The sequence below is a fragment of the Elephas maximus genome, chromosome 14, assembly GCF_024166365.1.
Source record: "Elephas maximus indicus isolate mEleMax1 chromosome 14, mEleMax1 primary haplotype, whole genome shotgun sequence".
NCBI classification, from domain to species: Eukaryota; Metazoa; Chordata; class Mammalia; order Proboscidea; family Elephantidae; genus Elephas; species Elephas maximus.
The window spans coordinates 56014019-56032769 of record NC_064832.1 but is presented as its reverse complement, the minus strand read 5'-3'; the positions used below and the strand labels follow the sequence as shown (position 1 = coordinate 56032769).

General features: G+C 37.1%; 1 non-coding gene across 1 annotated transcript; it reads left to right on the top strand.

Annotated features, from left to right (window-relative positions):
* Positions 1 to 18090: 18090 nt before the first annotated feature.
* On the top strand, positions 18091 to 18216 carry LOC126058442 (U6atac minor spliceosomal RNA). The gene has a single exon (XR_007513222.1). It is a non-coding gene; the product is annotated as a U6atac minor spliceosomal RNA (small nuclear RNA).
* The last annotated feature ends 535 nt before the right edge of the window (positions 18217 to 18751 follow it).

The window sequence follows — 18751 nt, the reverse complement described above, 5'->3', positions numbered from 1 at the left end:
AAAGTTGAACATTATGAAAATGAGGATCTCACAAGCTACTAAGAAAAACGTCTCAGCACAAAAAAGCATGTGGAAAAATGAAATGGCCAACAACACACATGAAAAGGCATCAAAATGACAGCACTAAAAACTTACTTATCTATAATTACGCTGAATGTAAATGGACTAAATGCACCAATAAAGAGACAGAGAGTCACGGGCTGGATAAAAAAACACGATCCATCTATATGCTGCCTACAAGAGACACACCTTAGACTTAGAGACACAAACTAAAACTCAAAGGATGGAAAAAAATATATCGAGCAAACAATAAGCAAAAAAGAAGAGGAGTAGCAATATTACTTTCTGACAAAATAGACTTTAGGCTTAAATCTGCCACAAAGGATAAAGAAGGACACTACATAATGATAAAAGGGACAATTGATCAGGAAGACATAACCATATTAAATATTTACGCACCTAATGACAGGGCTGCAAGATACATAAATCAAATTTTAACAGAATTGAAAAGTGAGATAGACACCTCCACATATATAGTAGGAGACCTCAACACACCACTTTCGGAGAAGGACAGGACATCCAGTAAGAAGCTCAATAGAGACACGGAAGACCTACTTACAACAATCAACCAACTTGACCTCATTGACTTATACAGAACTCTCCACCCAACTGCTACAAAATATACTTTTTTTTCTAGTGCACATGGAACATTCTCTAGAATAGACCACATATTAGGTCATAAAATAAATCTTTCCAGAATCCAAAACATCAAAATATCACAAAGCATCTTCTCCGACTACAAGGCAATGAAGCTAGAAATCAATAACAGAAAAACTAGGGAAAAGAAATCAAATACTTGGAAACTGAACAATACCCTCCTGAAAAAAGACTGGGTTATAGAAGACATTAAGGAGGGAATAAGGAAATTCTTAGAACGCAATGAGAATGAAAATACTTCCTATCAAAACCTCTGGGACACAGCAAAAGCAGTGCTCAGAGGCCAATTTATATCGATAAATGCACACATACAAAAAGAAGAAAGAGCCAAAATCAGAGAACTGTCCCGACAACTTGAACAAATAGAAAGTGAGCAACAAAAGAACCCATCATGCACCAGAAGAAAACAAATAATAAAAATTAGAGCTGAACTAAATGAATTAGAGAACAGAAAAACAATTGAAAGAATTAACAAAACCAAAAGCTGGTTCTTTGAAAAAATTAACAAAATTGATAAACCACTGGCTAGACTGACTAAAGAAAAACAGGAAAGGAAACAAATAACCCGAATAAGAAACGAGAAGGACCACATCACAACAGAACCAAATGAAATCAAAAGAATCATATCAGATTACTACATAAAATTGTACTCTAACAAATTAGAAAACCTAGAAGAAATGGATAAATTCTTGGAACAATACTACCTACCTAAACTAACACATTCAGAAGTAGAACAACTAAATAGACCCATAACAAAAAAAGAGATTGAAACGGTAATCAAAAAACTCCCAACAAAAAAAAGTCCTGGCCCAGATGGCTTCACTGCAGAGTTCTACCAAACCTTCAGAGAAGACTTAACACCATTACTATTGAAGATATTTCAAAGTATAGAAAAAGACGGAATACTACGCAACTCATTCTATGAAGCCACCATCTCCCTGATACCAAAACCAGGTAAAGACATTACAAAAAAAGAAAATTTTAGACCTATATCCCTCATGAACATAGATGCAAAAATCCTCAACAAAATTCTAGCCAATAGAATTCAACAACATAGCAAAAAATAATCCACTACCACCAAGTGGGATTTATACCAGGTATGCAAGGCTGGTTTAATATCAGAAAAACTATTAATGTAATCCATCACATAAATAAAACAAAAGATAAAAACCACATGATCTTATCAATAGATGCAGAAAAGGCATTTGACAAAGTTCAACACCCATTTATGATAAAAACTCTAACCAAAATAGGAATTGAAGGAAAATTCCTCAACATAATAAAGGACATCTATGCAAAGCCAACGGCCAATATCACTCTAAATGGAGAGAACCTGAAAGCATTTCCCTTGAGAACGGGAACCAGACAAGGATGCCCTTTATCACCACTCTTATTCAACATCGTACTTGAAGTCCTAGCCAGGGCAATTAGGCTAGACAAAGAAATAAAGGGTATCCAGATTGGTAAGGAGGAAGTAAAGCTATCACTATTTGCAGATGACATGATCGTATACACGGAAAACCCTAAGGAATCCTCCAGAAAACTACTGAAACTAATAGAAGAGTTTGGAAGAGTCTCAGGATATAAAATAAACATACAAAAATCACTTGGATTCCTCTACATCAACAAAAAGAACACCGAAGAGGAAATAACCAAATCAATACCATTCACAGTAGCCCCCAAGAAGATAAAATACTTAGGAATAAATCTTACCAAAGATGTAAAAGACCTATATAAAGAAAACTATAAAACTCTGCTACAAGAAATTCAAAAGGACATATTTAAGTGGAAAAACATACCCTGCTCATGGATAGGAAGACTTAACATAGTAAAAATGTCTATTCTACCAAAAGCCATTTATACATACAATGCACTTCCAATCCAAATACCAATGTCATACTTTAAGGGGATAGAGAAACAAATCACTAATTTCATATGGAAAGGAAAGAACCCCCGGATAAGCAAAACATTACTGAAAAAGAAGAGGAAAGTGGGAGGCCTCACCCTACCTGATTTCAGAACCTATTATATAGCTACAGTAGTCAAAACAGCCTGGTACTGGTACAACAACAGGCACATAGACCAATGGAACAGAATTGAGAATCCAGATATAAATCCATCCACGTATGAGCAGCTGATATTTGACAAAGGACCAGTGTCAGTCAATTGGGGAAATAATAGTCTTTTTAACAAATGGTGCTGGCATACCTGGAAATCCATTTGCAAAAGAATGAAACACGACCCATACCTCACACCATGCACAAAAACTAACTCCAAGTGGATCAAAGACCTAAACATAAAGACTAAAACGATAAAGATCATGGAAGAAAAAATAGGATCTACCCTAGGAGCCCTAATACAGGGCATAAACAGAATACAAAACATTACCAAAAATGATGAAGAGAAACCAGATAACTGGGAGCTCATAAAAATCAAACACCGATGCTCATCTAAAGACTTCACCAAAAGAGTAAAAAGACCACCTACAGACTGGGAAAGAATATTCAGCTATGACATCTCCGACCAGCACCTGATCTCTAAAATCTACATGATTCTGTCAAAACTCAACCACAAAAAGACAAACAACCCAATCAAGAAGTGGGCAAAGGATATGAACACACATTTCCCTAAGGAAGATATTCAGGCAGCCAACAGATACATGAGAAAATGCTCTCTATCATTAGCCATTAGAGAAATGCAAATTAAAACTACGATGAGATTCCATCTGACACCAACTAGACTGGCATTAATTCAAAAAACACAAAATAATAAATGTTGGAGAGGCTGCGGAGAGATTGGAATTCTCATACACTGCTGGTGGGATTGTAAAATGGTACAACCACTTTGGAAATCCATCTGGCGTTATCTTAAACAGTTAGAAATAGAACTACCGTACAACCCAGAAATCCCACTCCTCGGAATATACCCTAAAGATACAAGAGCCTTCACACAAACAGATATATGCACACCCATGTTTATTGCAGCTCTGTTTACAATAGCAAAAAGCTGGAAGCAACCAAGATGTCCATCAACGGACGAATGGGTAAATAAATTGTGGTATATTCACACAATGGAATACTACACATCGATAAAGAACAGTGACGAATCTCTGAAACATTTCATAACATGGAGGAATCTGGAAGGCATTATGTTCAGCGAAATGAGTCAGTTGCAAAAGGACAAATATTGTATAAGACCACTATTATAAGATCTTGAGAAATAGAAAAACGGAAAAGAACACATACTTTTGTGCTTACAAAGGGAGGAGGGAGGGAGGGAGGGAGAGGGCTTTTTATAGATCAATCAGTAGATAAGAACTACTTTGGGTGAAGGGAAAGACAACACTCAAAACAAGGAAGGTCAGCCTAATTGGACTGGATTAAAAGTAAAGAGGTTTCCGGGATAAAATGAAAGCTTCAAAGGTCAGCGAAGCAGGGGCTGGCGTCTGGGGAACTTGGTTTGAGGGGACTTCTAAGTCAATGGGCAAAACAATTCTATTATGAAAACACTCTGCATCCCACTTTGAATTGTGGCGCCTGGGGTCCTAAATGCCAACAAGCGGCCATCTAAAATACATTAATTGGTCTCAACCCACCTGGAGCAAAGGCAAAGGAAGAACACCAAGGTCACACGACAACTAAGAACCCAAGAGACAGAAAGGGCCATATGAACCAGAGACCTACATTATCCTGAGACCAGAAGAACTAGTTGGTGCCCAGCCACAATCGATGTCTGTCCTGTTAGGGAGCACAACAGACAACTCCTGAGGGAGCAGGAGACCAATGGGATACAGACCCCAAATTCTCATTAAAAGACCACACCTAATGGTATGATTGCGACTAGAGGAATCCCAGAGACAATGCTCCCCAGAACTTCTGATGGCACAGGACAGGAACCATCCCCGAAGACAACTCATCAAGCATGAAAAGGACTGGTCAGTGGGGGGGAGAGAGATGCTGATGAAGAGTGAGCTAATTAAATCAGGTGGAGACTGGAGAGTGTGTAGGCAACTCTTGACTGGAGGGGGGATGGGAAGATAGAGAGAGAGGGAAGATGGCAAAATTGGTACGAAACGAGAGACTGTAAGGGCTGACTCAATAGAGGGAGAGCAAGTGGGAGAAGGGAGTAAGATGTATGTAAACCTACATGTGACAGACTGATTGGAATGGTAAATGTTCACTTGAAGCTTAATAAAAATTAAAAAAAAAAAAAAAAAAGTTTCCCCTTCTATTAGTATGAATAATTGATATCTGGGTATATATTTAAACTTTTTGCTAATGCTTTTCTGAATTGTAACAACTGGAAAATAGTATAATTTCCATATACTGAATGTAGTTAATTCAGGAATTCAGCAGCAAATATATTCTAAAAACCATACAAAATCAGCATTTAATAGGGGGGAAGATTTTTAAATAGAAGCTGTGTACCTTTTCTTATACAGAAAAAAAAAAGTTTTCAGATATAAAAAGTAAGAAATTATAATAATTTCCAATAATTTGTTCCTCCCTTTAAGACACAATACAAATAACATCAACACCAGCAACAACAAATTATAGGTTTTCAAATTATTGAAGCACTTTAAAATAGTCATATTTTTGGTTCAATGTGAGAAAGGTGCATTTTATTGTGCTAATTTTCCAATATTGGTTTAGAATATATTTATGTCCATCACTAGTCAGTCGTTTTGTCTTACTGTGGTGGCTTACAAGCTGCTATGATGCTACAAGCTATGCTACCAGTATTTCAAATACCAGCAGGGTCACCCATGGTGAACAGGTTTCAGCAGAACATCCAGACTAAGATAGACTAGGAAGAAGGACCTGGAGATCTACAAAAAAATTGACCAAAGAAACCTTTATGAATAGAAGTGGAATATAATCTGATATAATGCCAGAAGAGGAGACAAAATATATTCCACATGAATTTAGAGATAGTCTCAAGAAAAGATTTGATGTACTGAACACTAATGACCAAAGACCAGATGAGTTGTGAGATGACATCAAGCATATCATACATGAAGAATGAAAAAGGTATTAAAAAGACAGGAAAGAAAAAAAAGTCCAAAATGGATGTCAGAAGAGACTCTGAAACTTGCATTTGAACATAGAGTAGCTAAGGCAAAAGGAAGAAATGATGAAGTAAAAGAGCTGAACAGAAGATTTCAAAGGGTGGCTCTAGAACAAAAAGTAAAGTATTATAATGGAATGCACAAAGACCTGGAGTTAGAAAACCAGAAAGGAAGAACACACTCAGCATTTCTCAAGTAGGAAGAAATGGGGAAAAAAATTCTAGCCTAGAGTTGCAATATTAAAATGGAAACCCTGGTGGTGTAGTAGTTAAGTGCTACGGCTGCTAACCAAAGGGTTGGCAGTTTGAATCCACCAGGTGCTCCTTGGAAACTCTACAGGGCAGTTCTACTCTGTACTACAGGGTCACTATGAGTTGGAACTGACTCGATGGCACTGGGTTTGGGTTTTTTTTTTGGTTTTATGGGAAAAAATTGAGCTACACAGGAAAAATCAAAAGAAGATGGAAGGAATATGGTTTCCTAAAAGAATTGTTCTATGTTCAACCATTTCAGAAGGTAGAATAGGATCAAGAATTCATGGTACTGAAGGAAGATGGCCAAGCTGTGCTGAAGGCCTTGGCGTAAAATCAGTTGAAATATTCCAACAAATGAATGCAAGGCTGGAAACTTTCGCTCATGTATGCCAAAAAAATTGGAAGACAACTACCTGGCCAATCAACTGAAAGAGACCCAAATTCATGTTCGTTTCAAAGAAAGGTGATGCAGCAGAATGTGGAAATTATCAAATAATTTTATCATCACTAGCATACGCAAGAAAATTGTGCTAAAGATAATTCAAAAACATTTACAGCAGTACATTGATAGAAAACTGCCAGAAATTTAAGATGGATTCAGGAGGGGATAATGAACAAGAGTTGCTGATGTCAGATGGATATTGGCTGAAAGCAGAGTATACAAGAAAGAGGTTTTCCTGTGTTTTATTGACTATGCAAAGGCATTTGACTCTATGGATCATAACAAATTGTGGATAAGATTGCAAAGAATAGGACACTTAACTGTGCTTAGTAGGAACCTGTACACAGATCAAGAGGCAGTTGTTCGAACAGAACAAGAGGATATTGTGTGGTTTAAAATCAGACATGTTGTGCATCAGGGTGGTATTCTTTCCCTATACTTATTCAATCTGTATACTGAGAAAATAAAACAAGAAGCCAGATGATATGAAGAAGAATTCGGCATCAGGATTGGAGGAAGACTTTTTAATCAGCTATTTGCAGATAACACAACCACAATTGCTGAAAGTGAAGAAGACTTAAAGTACTTACTGATGAACATAAAAGACTAAAGCCTTCAGTACGGATTATGCCGCAACATAAAGAAAGCAAAAGTCCTCACAACTGGACCAATAAGCAACATCATGATAAACAGGGAAAATATTGAAGTTGTCAAGGATTTCATTTTACCTGGATTCACAATCAACACCCATGGAAGCAGCAGTCAAGAAATCAAACAACGTACTACAGTGGACAAATCTGATGCAAAAGACCTCTTTAAAAAGTTAAAAAGCAAAGATGTGAATTCTGAGGGGGAGCCAAGATGGCAGAATAGACAGCTCCAGCGATCCCTCTTTACAACAAAGACCCGAAAAACAAGTGAAACGAGTATATTTGTGACAAACTGGTAGCCCTGAGCTTCAAGGCAAGCTGAGAAAAAGAACTGAGGGGCAGAGGGAGGAAGAGATCGTTCAGAGGTGGAGAGGAGTTACCGGATGTGAATCGTGGGGAGCCCTCAGGCACCATCCCTGAAGTGTAGGCTGTGGGCTGGTACTAGGGTTCGGCCGAGTTTCCTCTGGGAGAAGCAGTGAGCCACAGAGCCAGCTCACACCTTCAGAACCAGAGAAGAATAGCGCTCTCGGCAAAAGCTAAATACCTGTGTATATTTTACCACATCCCCCCACCCCCAAACTGCCTTCAGTGGCTGGATTAACTGGGCCTGAGATACACCCTGTTGAGCACGTAGAGCCATTCTCCCCGCCTTGGAGAAGGAAAAAATTGGCATTTAGGGGAGAAGATAATTTGCTAGCTCCACTAACCTGGGCAGCTCAGGACAGAAGCAGCTCCTGTTCAGGCATAAACTATCCATGGACATTAAGTACCTTTCCCTTCTGCATGGAACTGTGTGGGCCTATTTCGGGAGAATATGCCCTTGTTGGCAGAAGCCAACAATTTCAGCTGTGTGGTGGAGAGTTGGGTGTTTGATGTCTGACATTGCTTTGCCTATTAAACAGGGTCCTCACCTACCCACATCAGAGGCCTAAGGACATGTAGCTCCACTCAGGCCGCCCAGCCATACTCAACAGGGGCCCAAGGATAACTGGTACCTCCCAGTACTTACGACCAAAAGCATTGGGTGCCCATGGTCCAGCCGCAGAACCCACCCACATGCATGCCTTAGGGAACAGGGACACCCTTTCTTCAGAGACACTAGGGGGTCAGTTCTCAGCCCCCTGCCTTGTTCAGAACGTGACCCCATGCTTCAGTCAGATACCAGTATATACACCAATCACCCCACCCCTCTAAGAATGTAGGACAGAGCCTGTACCACACACTTGATGATCAGTTACCTGGACACCTGAACTGAATTCATACAAGAAAACTGAATGGAATCCTAGACTGATATACCTGATAACAGCTCTAGCCATCTGGGGGCAGGACATCAGAGCTCCAAAGGCAAAAATAATCAAGCTAGCTCACTCAAGCAACCCATTTGGGTATAGCAAAACAAAACAAAGCAAGAAGCTATGACACAGTAAGCAAGCATAAACTAATAAAATAACTTATAGATGGCTCAGAGACAACAGTCAATATCAAGAAACAGACCATGATCACCTTAACAAGCTCTCAAAACAAAGAATCCAGGGATCTTCGAGATGAAAGTGCATTCCTGGAATTACCAGATGCAGAATACAAAAGATTAATATACAGAACCCTTCAAAACATCAGGAAGGAAATGAGGCAATATGCAGAACAAGCTGAGAAACACACAGATAAAGCAATTGAATAAATTAGAAAGATTATTCAGGAACATAATAAAAAATTTAATAAGCTGGAAAAACCCATAGACAGACAACAATCACAAATTCAGAAAATTAACAATAAAATTACAGAAGTAGACAACTCAGTAGAAAGTCAGAGGAGCAGAATTGAGCAAGTAGAAGCAAGAATTTCGGAACTTAAAAATGAATCACGTGGCACTAACATATTTGAAGAAAAATCAGAAAAAAGAATTAAAAAAAAAAAGAAGAAACCTTAAGAATCACGTGGGACTCTATCAAGAGAAATAACCTACGGGTGATTGGAGTACCAGAACAGGCAGAGATAACAGAAAATACAGACAGAATTGTTGAAGATTTGTTGGCAGAAAACTCCCCTGATATCATAAAAGATGAGAAGATATCTATCCAAGATGCTCATTAAACTCCACATAAGGTAGATGTTAAAAGGAAGTCACCAAGACGTATTATAATCAAACTTCCAAAACCAAAGATAAAGAGCAAATTTTAAGAGCAGCTAGGGATAAACCAAAAAAAAAAAAAAAAAAAAATTTTTTTAAAACCAAAAGTCACCTACAAAGGAGAGCCAATAAGAATAAGCTCAGACTACTCAGCAGAAACCATTCAGACAAGAAGGCAATGGGATGATGTATTTAAAAAATTGAAGAAAAAAATTGCCACCAAGAATCATATAGCCAGCCAAACTGTCTCGTAAATATGAAGGTGAAATTAAGACATTTCCAGATAAACACAAGTTTAGGGAATTTGTAAAAACCAAACCAAAACTACAAGAAATACTAAAGGGAGTTCTTTGGTTAGAAAATCAATAATACCAGGTATTAACCCAAGACTAGGACACTGGGCAGAGCAACCCAGACAGGGAAATCCAAAAGAAAAAAAGCAAGATTATAAAAAAAAAAAGCTCAAAAGAGGGTAACAGTGATGTTATTATATTAAAGAAGACAACAGTAAAATAGTAAACAGGGACTAAGAAATGTAATCATACACCTTCCATATGGAGAGGAGGATACGGTGATACAAATAAGTAAAAGTTAGGTTTAAATTAAGAAAAATAGGGGTAAATAATAATGCAACCACAAAGGAGACAAACTATCTTACTCATCAAAATAAAATACAAGGGAAAAATACAGACTCAGCAGAAACAAAATCAACAAGAAAGAATATGAGGAAAGGACAATATATAATCTACTCAGCACATAAAATTAAGTGGGAAAAAGAAACTGTAACAACACACAAAAGAAGACATCAAAATGATAGCACTAAATTCACACCTATCGATAATTACACTGGATGTAAATGGACTAAATGCACCAATAAAGAGACTGAGAGTGGCAGGATGGATTAAAAAACAAGATCCATCGATATGCTGCCTACAAGAGACACACCTTAGACTCAGAGGCACAAACTAAAACTCAAAGGATGGAAAAAATATATCAAGCAAACAACAATCAAAAAAGACCAGGAGTGGCCATATTAATTTTGACAAAATAGACTTTAGAGTTAAATCCATCATAAATGATAAGGAAGGACACTATATAATGATTAAAAGGACAATATACCAAGAAGATATAACCATATTAAATATTTATGCACCCAGTGACAGAGCTGCAAGACACATAAAACAAACTCTATCAGAATTGAAAAGTGAGATAAACAGCTCCTCAATAAGAGTAGGAGACTCCAACACACCACTTTTAGTGAAGGACAGGATATCCAGACAGAAGCTCAATAAAGCCACGGAAGACTTAAATGCCACAATGAACCATCTTGACCTCACCGACATATACAGAACACTCCACCCAACAGCAACCAAGTACACTTTCTTTTCTAGTGTGCATGGAACATTCTCTAGAATGGACCACATATTAGATCATAAAGCAAGCCTTAGCAGAATCCAAAACACTGAAATATTACAAAGCATCTTCTCTGACCATAAGGCTATAAAAGTAGAAATCAATAACAGAAAAAGCAAGAAAAAGAAATCAAACACTTGGAAACTGAACAATACTCTGCTGAGAAAAGACTGGATTATAGAAGACATTAGGATGGAATAAAGAAATTCATGGAATCCAATGAGAATGAAAACACTTCCTATCAGAACTTTGGGATACAGCAAAAGTGGTGCTCGGAGTCCAATTTATAACAATAAATGCACACATACAAAAAGAAGGGCCAAAATCAAAGAATTATCCCTACGACTTGAACAAATAGAAAGAGAACAGCAAAAGAAAACCTCAGGCACCAGAAGAAAACAAATAATAAAAATTAGAGCAGAACTAAGTGAAATAGTAAACAGAAAAACACTTTAAAAAGTAACAAGACCAAAAGTTGGTTCTTTGAAAAAAGCAACAGAATTGATAAACCACTGGCCAAACTGACAAAGAAAAACAGGAAAGGAAGCAAATAACCCAAATAAGAAATGAGATAGGTGGTATAACAACAGACCCAATGAAATTAAAAGAATCATATCAGATTACCATGAAAAACTGTACTCTAACAAATTAAAAAAATCTAGAAGAAATGGATGAATTCCTAGAAACACACTACATACCTAAACTAACACAAACAGAGGTAGAACAACTAAATAGACCCATAACAAAAAAGAGAGATTGAAAAGGTAATCAAAAAACTCCCATCAAAACAAAGCCCTGGCCCGGACGGCTTCACTGCAGAGTTCTACCAAACTTTCAGAAAAGGGTTAGCACCACTACTACTAAAGGTATTTCAGAGCATAGAAAAGGACGGAATACTCCAAAACTCATTCTATGAAGCCACCATAACCCTGAGACCAAGACACAACAAAAAAAGAAAATTATAGACATATATCCCCCATGAACTTAGATGCAAAAATCCTCAACAAGATTCTAGCCAATAGAATTCAACAACACATCAAAAAAATAATTCACCATAACCAAGTGGGATTCATACCAGTTATGTAAGGATGGTTCAATATTAGAAAAACAATTAATGTAATCCATCACATAAATAAAAGACAAGAATCACATGATTTTATCAATTCATGCAGAAAAGGCATTTGAAAAGTTCAACGCCCATTCATGATAATAACTCTCAGCAAAATAGGAATAGAAGGAAAATTCCTGAACATAATAAAGGGCATTTATACAAAGCCAACAGCCAACATCATCGTAAAAGTAGAGAGCCTGAAAGCATTCCCCTTAAGATCGGGAACCAGAAAAGGATGCCCTTTATCACCACTCTTATTCAACATTCTGTTGCAGGTCCTAGCCAGAGCAATTAGGATAGATAAAGAAATAAAGGGCATCCAGATTGGCAAGGAAGAACTAAAATTATCTCTATTTGCAGATGACATGATCTTATACACAGAAAATCCTAAGGAATCCTCCAGAAAACTACTGAAACTAATAGAGGAGTTCAGCAGAGTATGGGGATACAAGATAAACATACAAAAATCAGTTGGATTCCTCTATACCAACAAAAAGAACATTGAAACGGAAATCACCAAATCAATACCATTCACAGTAGCCCCCAAGAAGATAAAATACTTAGGAATAAATCTTGCCAGAGATGTAAAAGACTTATACAAGAAAACTACAATACAGTTCTGCAAGAAACCAAAAGAGATATACATAAGTGGAAAAACATACCTTGCTCACGGATAGGAAAACTTAACATTATAAAAACATCTATTCTACCAAAAGCGATCTATAGATTTAACACAATTCCGACCCAAATTCCAATGACATTCTTTAATGAGATGGAGAAACAAATCACCAACTTCACGTGGAAGGGAAAGAGGCCTCTGATAAGTAAAGCATTACTGAAAAAGAAGAACAAAGTGGAAGGCCTTACTTTACCTGATTTTAGAACGTATTATACCACCACAGTAGTCAGAACAGCCTGGTACAGATACGACAACAGATACATAGGCCAATGGAACAGAATTGAGAATCCAGACATAAATCCATCCACATATAAGCAGTTGATATTTGACAAAAGTCCCAAAACAGCTAACTGGGGAAAAGACAGTCTTTTTAACAGATGGTACTGGCATAACTGGATATCCATCTGCAAAAATATGAAACAAGACCCATACCTCACTCCATGCACAAAAACAAGCTCAAAATGTATCAAAGACCTAAATATAAAATGTAAAATGATAAAGATCATGGAAGAAAAAGTGGGGAAAACATGAGGAGCCCTGGTACATGGCATAAACAGTATACAAAACATTATCAAGAATGCAGAAGAAAAACTAGATAACTAGAAGCTCTGAAAAATCAAACACCTATGCTCATCCAAAGACTTCACCAAAAGAGGAAAAAGACTACCTACAGACTGGGAAAAAGTCTTTAGCTATGGCATTTCTGATCAATGCCTGATCTGTAAAATCTACATGATACTGTAAAAACTCAACTACAAAAAGACAAATAACCCAATTAAAAAATGGGCAAAAAATATAAACAGACACTTCACTAAAGAAGACATTCAGGTATCTAACAGATATATGAGAAAATGTTCAGGATTATTAGCCAATAGAGAAATGCAGATCAAAACTACAATGAGATTTCATCTCACTCCAACAAGGCTGGCATTAACCCAAAAAACACAAAATAATAAACATTGGAGAGGCTGTGGAGAGATTGGAACACTTATATACTGCTGGTGGGAATGTAAAATGGTACAATCACTTTGGAAATCGATTTGGTGCTTCCTTAAAAAGCTAGAAATAGAACTACCATAAAAAAAAAAAAATACAATCCAGCAATTCCACACCTTGGAATATATCCTAGAGAAATAAGAGCTTTTACACAAACAGATATATGGACACTCATGTTTATTGCAGCACTGTTTAGAATAGCAAAAATATGGAAGCAACCAAGGTGCCCATCAACAGATGAATGGATAAATAAATTATGGTATATTCACACAATGGTATACTACACATTGATAAAGCACAGTGATGAATCTGTGAAATATTTCATAACATGGAAGAACCTGGAAGGCATTATGCTGAGTGAAATTAGTCAGTTGCAAAAGGACAAATATTGTATAAGACCACTATTGTAAGAACTTGAGAAATAGTTTAAAATGAGAAGAAAACTTTCTTTTACAGTTACGAGAGGGGGTAGGGAGGGAAGGTGGAGAGGAGTACTCACTAATTAGATAGTAGATAAGAACTACTTTAGGTAATGAGAAAGACAACACACAGTACAGGGGAGGTCAGCACAACTGGACTAAACCAAAAGCAAAGAAGTTTCCTGAATAAACTGGATGCTTCGAAGATCAGCGTAGCAGGGGCAGGGGGTGGGGACCAGGGTTTCGGGGGACAACTAAGTCAATTGGCATAATAAAGTCTATTAGGAAAACATTCTGCATTCCACTTTGAAGAGCGGTGTCTGGGGTCTTAAATGCTAGCAAGCAGCCATCTAAGATGCATCAATGAGTCTCAACCCATCTGGATTAAAGGAGAATGAAGAACACCAGGGACACAAGGTATTTATGAGCCCAAGAGACAGAAAGGGCCAAGTGAACCAAAGACTGCATCACCCTGAGACCAGAAGAACTAAATGGTGCCTGGCTATAACCAATGAATGCCTTGAGAGGGAACACAACTGAAAACCTCTGGGGGAGCAGGAGAGCAGTGGGATGCAGACCCCAAATTCTCATAAAAAGACCAGACTTAATGGACTGACTGAGTCTAGAAGGACCCTGATGGTCATGGCCCCCAGACCTTCTGTTGGCCCAGCACGGGAACCATTCCCAAAGCCAACTTTTCAGACATGGATTGGACTGGATAATGGGTTGGGCAGGGATGCTGGTGAGGAATGAGCTTCTTGGATCAGGTGGACACTTGAGACTATGTTGGCATCTCCTGCCTGGAGGGGAGATGAGAGGGTAGAGGGGGTTAAAAGCTGGCGAAATGGACACAAGAAGAGAGAGTGGAGGGAGGGAGTGGGATGTCTCATTAGGGGGAGAGTAATTGGGAGTATGTATCAAGGTGTATGTGAGTTTTCATGTGAGAGACTGACTTGATTTGTAAACTTTCACTTAAAGCACTATAAAAATTATTTAAAAAAAAAAAGCAAAGATGTCAATTTAAGGACTATGGGACTAAGGTGCACCTGACCAACGCCATGGTATTTTTAATCTTCTCATATACATTTGAGGGCTGAACAATAAACCACGAAGATGAAAGGAGGGTTGATCCCTTTAAATTATGGTGTTGACAAAGAATATTGAATATACCATGGACTTACAGAAGAACAAACAGATCTGTCTTTGAAGAAGTACAGCCAGAATGAAGTGAGACTTCGTCTCACATACTTTGGACATGTTATCAGGAGGTAGCAGTCCCTGGAGAAGGACATCATTCTTGGTAAAGTATAGGGTAAGAGAAAAAGAGGAAGACCTTTTGTGAGATGGATTAACACAGTGGGTGCAACGATGTGCTTAAACATAGTAACAATTATGAGGATGGTGTAGAACTAGGCAGTGTTTTGTTCCATTGAATATAGGGTGGCTATAAGTTGGAACCAACTTGAAGGCACCTAACAGCAGCAACAACAATATATTTATGTGATTTTTAGGAGCCGTGGTTGTATAGTGGTTAAGCACTTCCCTGGTAACTGAAAGGTTTATGGTCCAAACCCACCAGTTGCTCAGTGGGAGACAGATGCGACAATCTGCTTCTGAAAAAATTACAGCCTTGGAAACCCTATGGGGCATGTCTACCCTGTCCTGTAGGGTCGCTGGAGTCAGAATCAACTTGGCGGCAACAAGTTTGGTTTGGTTCTGGTTTATATTCAGAATATATACACCACTCGTTCTACACATTGTTTCTTCCTCCAAGTGTTTATATATTTATTTTTAATTTGGTTGCTTAATAAATTATCACATAGATGTAGTCATAGACTATAATGAATATTATATATATGAACAATAGATTAGAGTTAACATTGACAGGAATTTTCAGGGACTTATAACTCTTTTTTTTTATTGTGCTTTAAGTGAAAGTTTACAGTTCAAGTTAATTTCTCATACAAAAATTTATACACACATTGTTACGTGACCCTAGTTGTTCTGCCTGTAATGTGAGAGCACACTTCTCCTTTCCATTCCGGATTTCCTGTGTCTATTCAACCACCTCGTGTCCCTTTCTGCCTTCTCATCTTGCATCTGGACAGGAGCTACCCATTTAGTCTCAAATATATACTTGAGCTAAGAAGCACACTCTTCACGAGTATCATTTTACTTTTTATAGTCCAATCTAATCTGTATCTAAAGAGTTGGCTTCAGGAATGGTTTTCATTTGGGGCTAACAGAGGGTCCAGGGGCCATGTCAGAGCCTTATAATTTTTATTTATCATGTGTGAATAATTGGGCTAAGAATTATTTCTAGAAAAGTGAGGGGAAATATAATGTTACAAAGTATACCTGTAGCTTTTACAACATTTTATTTTATTCCCAGATCTATAACAAAAATTTTCTGCAACAAATTGAGATTCCTCTTCAATGAAGTATATGTTGTATTTATAACATGAACTCATCAAGATGAGTTGATGAAAGACAAGAGAAAAATGCATTTTTGCATAGCTATTATTTATTTATAAAACAATTTGATCTAAATAATTTTTCTCTTATCAAATCACTTTGTGGAAAGTGTTTATAGACTGCATTCATGGCAACAAAAATGTTATTCATGTTATTCAATGAAAAAAATAGGCACTGAATGTGTTATTGCTACAATTATTTCTTTTTACTTTCCTCAAGAAAAGATGTGAGTCCATAATCAATAATGCTTTGCACACAGAATGTTACATTAATATTTGTAAATGGATGCTTAGAGTGTTGAATCTTTGAGTACTGACATTGTGGCTTATTAGTTGTAAAATCTAGGGTAAGCTATGTTCTGGGCATACTCAATCCCTGAAATTTACCTCAGAGGTTCTTCCATCATGGAATCCTGCTTTTCTTACCTTGTAGATTTGTGTCGAACTGTGCTTTACTACACAATTTCGTCTGATACTTAACAACTGGGACAATGGCTGTTGGAAAAACACATTACAGGGTAAGCAGTAATAGATCCAGGACACCATAGAGGAGAAAAAACCCAAACTAATTATAGATGTAATTCTATAATGCAACTAGACAGGTAATAACTTTACAAAATTTCATTTCTATGTATTCATAATTTAGCTGCTTTACATATCACTTCCTAGAATAACTTTATTTCTTTCACTTGTGAGTCCATGATAAAATAGAGAATAAATCACTTATAGCTTCACACATAACTTGCAAACTAAAGAAGTTAATACTGTCATGCACTTAGAAAGGCTGGTTTTTGTTTAGCATGAAAAGAAAGGATGTGACTTTCTCATTTAAAATTAAACGTCACATTTTTTTTCCAGAAAATGATTGCATTTCTAGTTGAAATGTCTGTATTCTATAAAGATAAAACAATGAAACACATATAAAGCTGCTTTTATTAACCACTGTTTATCTTAGACTGCAAATGCATGTTATTTTTACACTTGAAGAATGGCAATATGTTTTCCAAAATAAATGTGAAAAAACACATTGTTCACAGCACAAAATAAGACTAAATTAATTTAATTACCATATTATGTAATGCAATACAAATTGACTTATGAACATTTTATAAAAAACTTTCTTTAATAAAATTGTAATTTATACTGCACATGCATGCATTTTACTGAGATTACTGAAAGTCAACACGATAAGAACTAGAGATTCTCATTTGGATTTTGCAATCAGAAAGAGGTTATCTTGATTTCAGTAGAATGATGTGGACAGTGGAAACAATAAATCTTAAAAAGAAATTAGCTGTTAGTAGTCCTCGTGTATCACCTAAGTAAAGAAAATAAAGAAGAAGAGAAATGTCATTGGAAAGAGAGTCCAATACCCAAAGACCCAAAACAGGATCCCTCAGTGGAAGCTTGTCAGAACCTAAGTATGACAAGGGCACTGAATGTCCCATAAACAAGTATGCACAGTTTCTTTTGAGCCCAGTTGCCACATTGCAAAAATTGAAAGAGTAGCAGTCAAAATAGCCATACTTGGAAGACTGAATTAATTTACAGGTGACAAAATTAAAACAGAGTGATCAATTACTTTGAAGTTCTAGTTTGGTCTTTCATCCCATTGGTATTGCCCAAATGTCAGACTGTTTGGGACACTCAGAGAAAATTGCTTTCGTTCATATAGGAAAAAACAGAAAACAGAAAAACCTTTGTGTTGGGATTACATTTTAAACTCTTTACCATACTTTGTGTTGTATGAAATGAGAGAAGGTTAGCACTCCCTTTAACAAGGATGGAAGAGGCTCTTAGGCCTTACAACACGCATTTGGTTAAGGCATTGCCACCTACTTCCTGGCATCTAACCACAGTTTGGAGTCCTGGTGACACAGTGGTTAAATTTTGGCTGTTAATCAAAAGGTTGGCAGTTTGAATCCACCAGCCACTCCTTAGAAACAGTCCTACTTTGTCTAATAGGGTAGCTATGAGTCAGGATTGACTTGACAGCAACAATTTCATACTTTACATAGAATGTTTGTGGCCTGTGTCATTTTGATAATTGCATTCATAATCAACAACAAATAATTATTTACTTAGTATAACACTTTGCGCTGGGTAATTTTATTCCATTTAGACACAGGCTTAAATATACCATTTAGTTCATATTAAAATCTAATTCATTGTCCAGACAAACTACTATATTTTATGCAAATAGCATGTGCCTTCTGCATTTGTTTGCTGGCTGTGCCCTATGCTCACAAGGCACCCTCACAGGCAGTCGTGCCAATCCTCTTCCACATGTTTCTGTAAAAAAATATTAGCATAGCATGCTTATGAAAATACCTCGTTGGAGGAGGGCATGGACATCAAATAAAGGCAGAAGGTGCACCTTATTTGTGTAAAAATACAGCA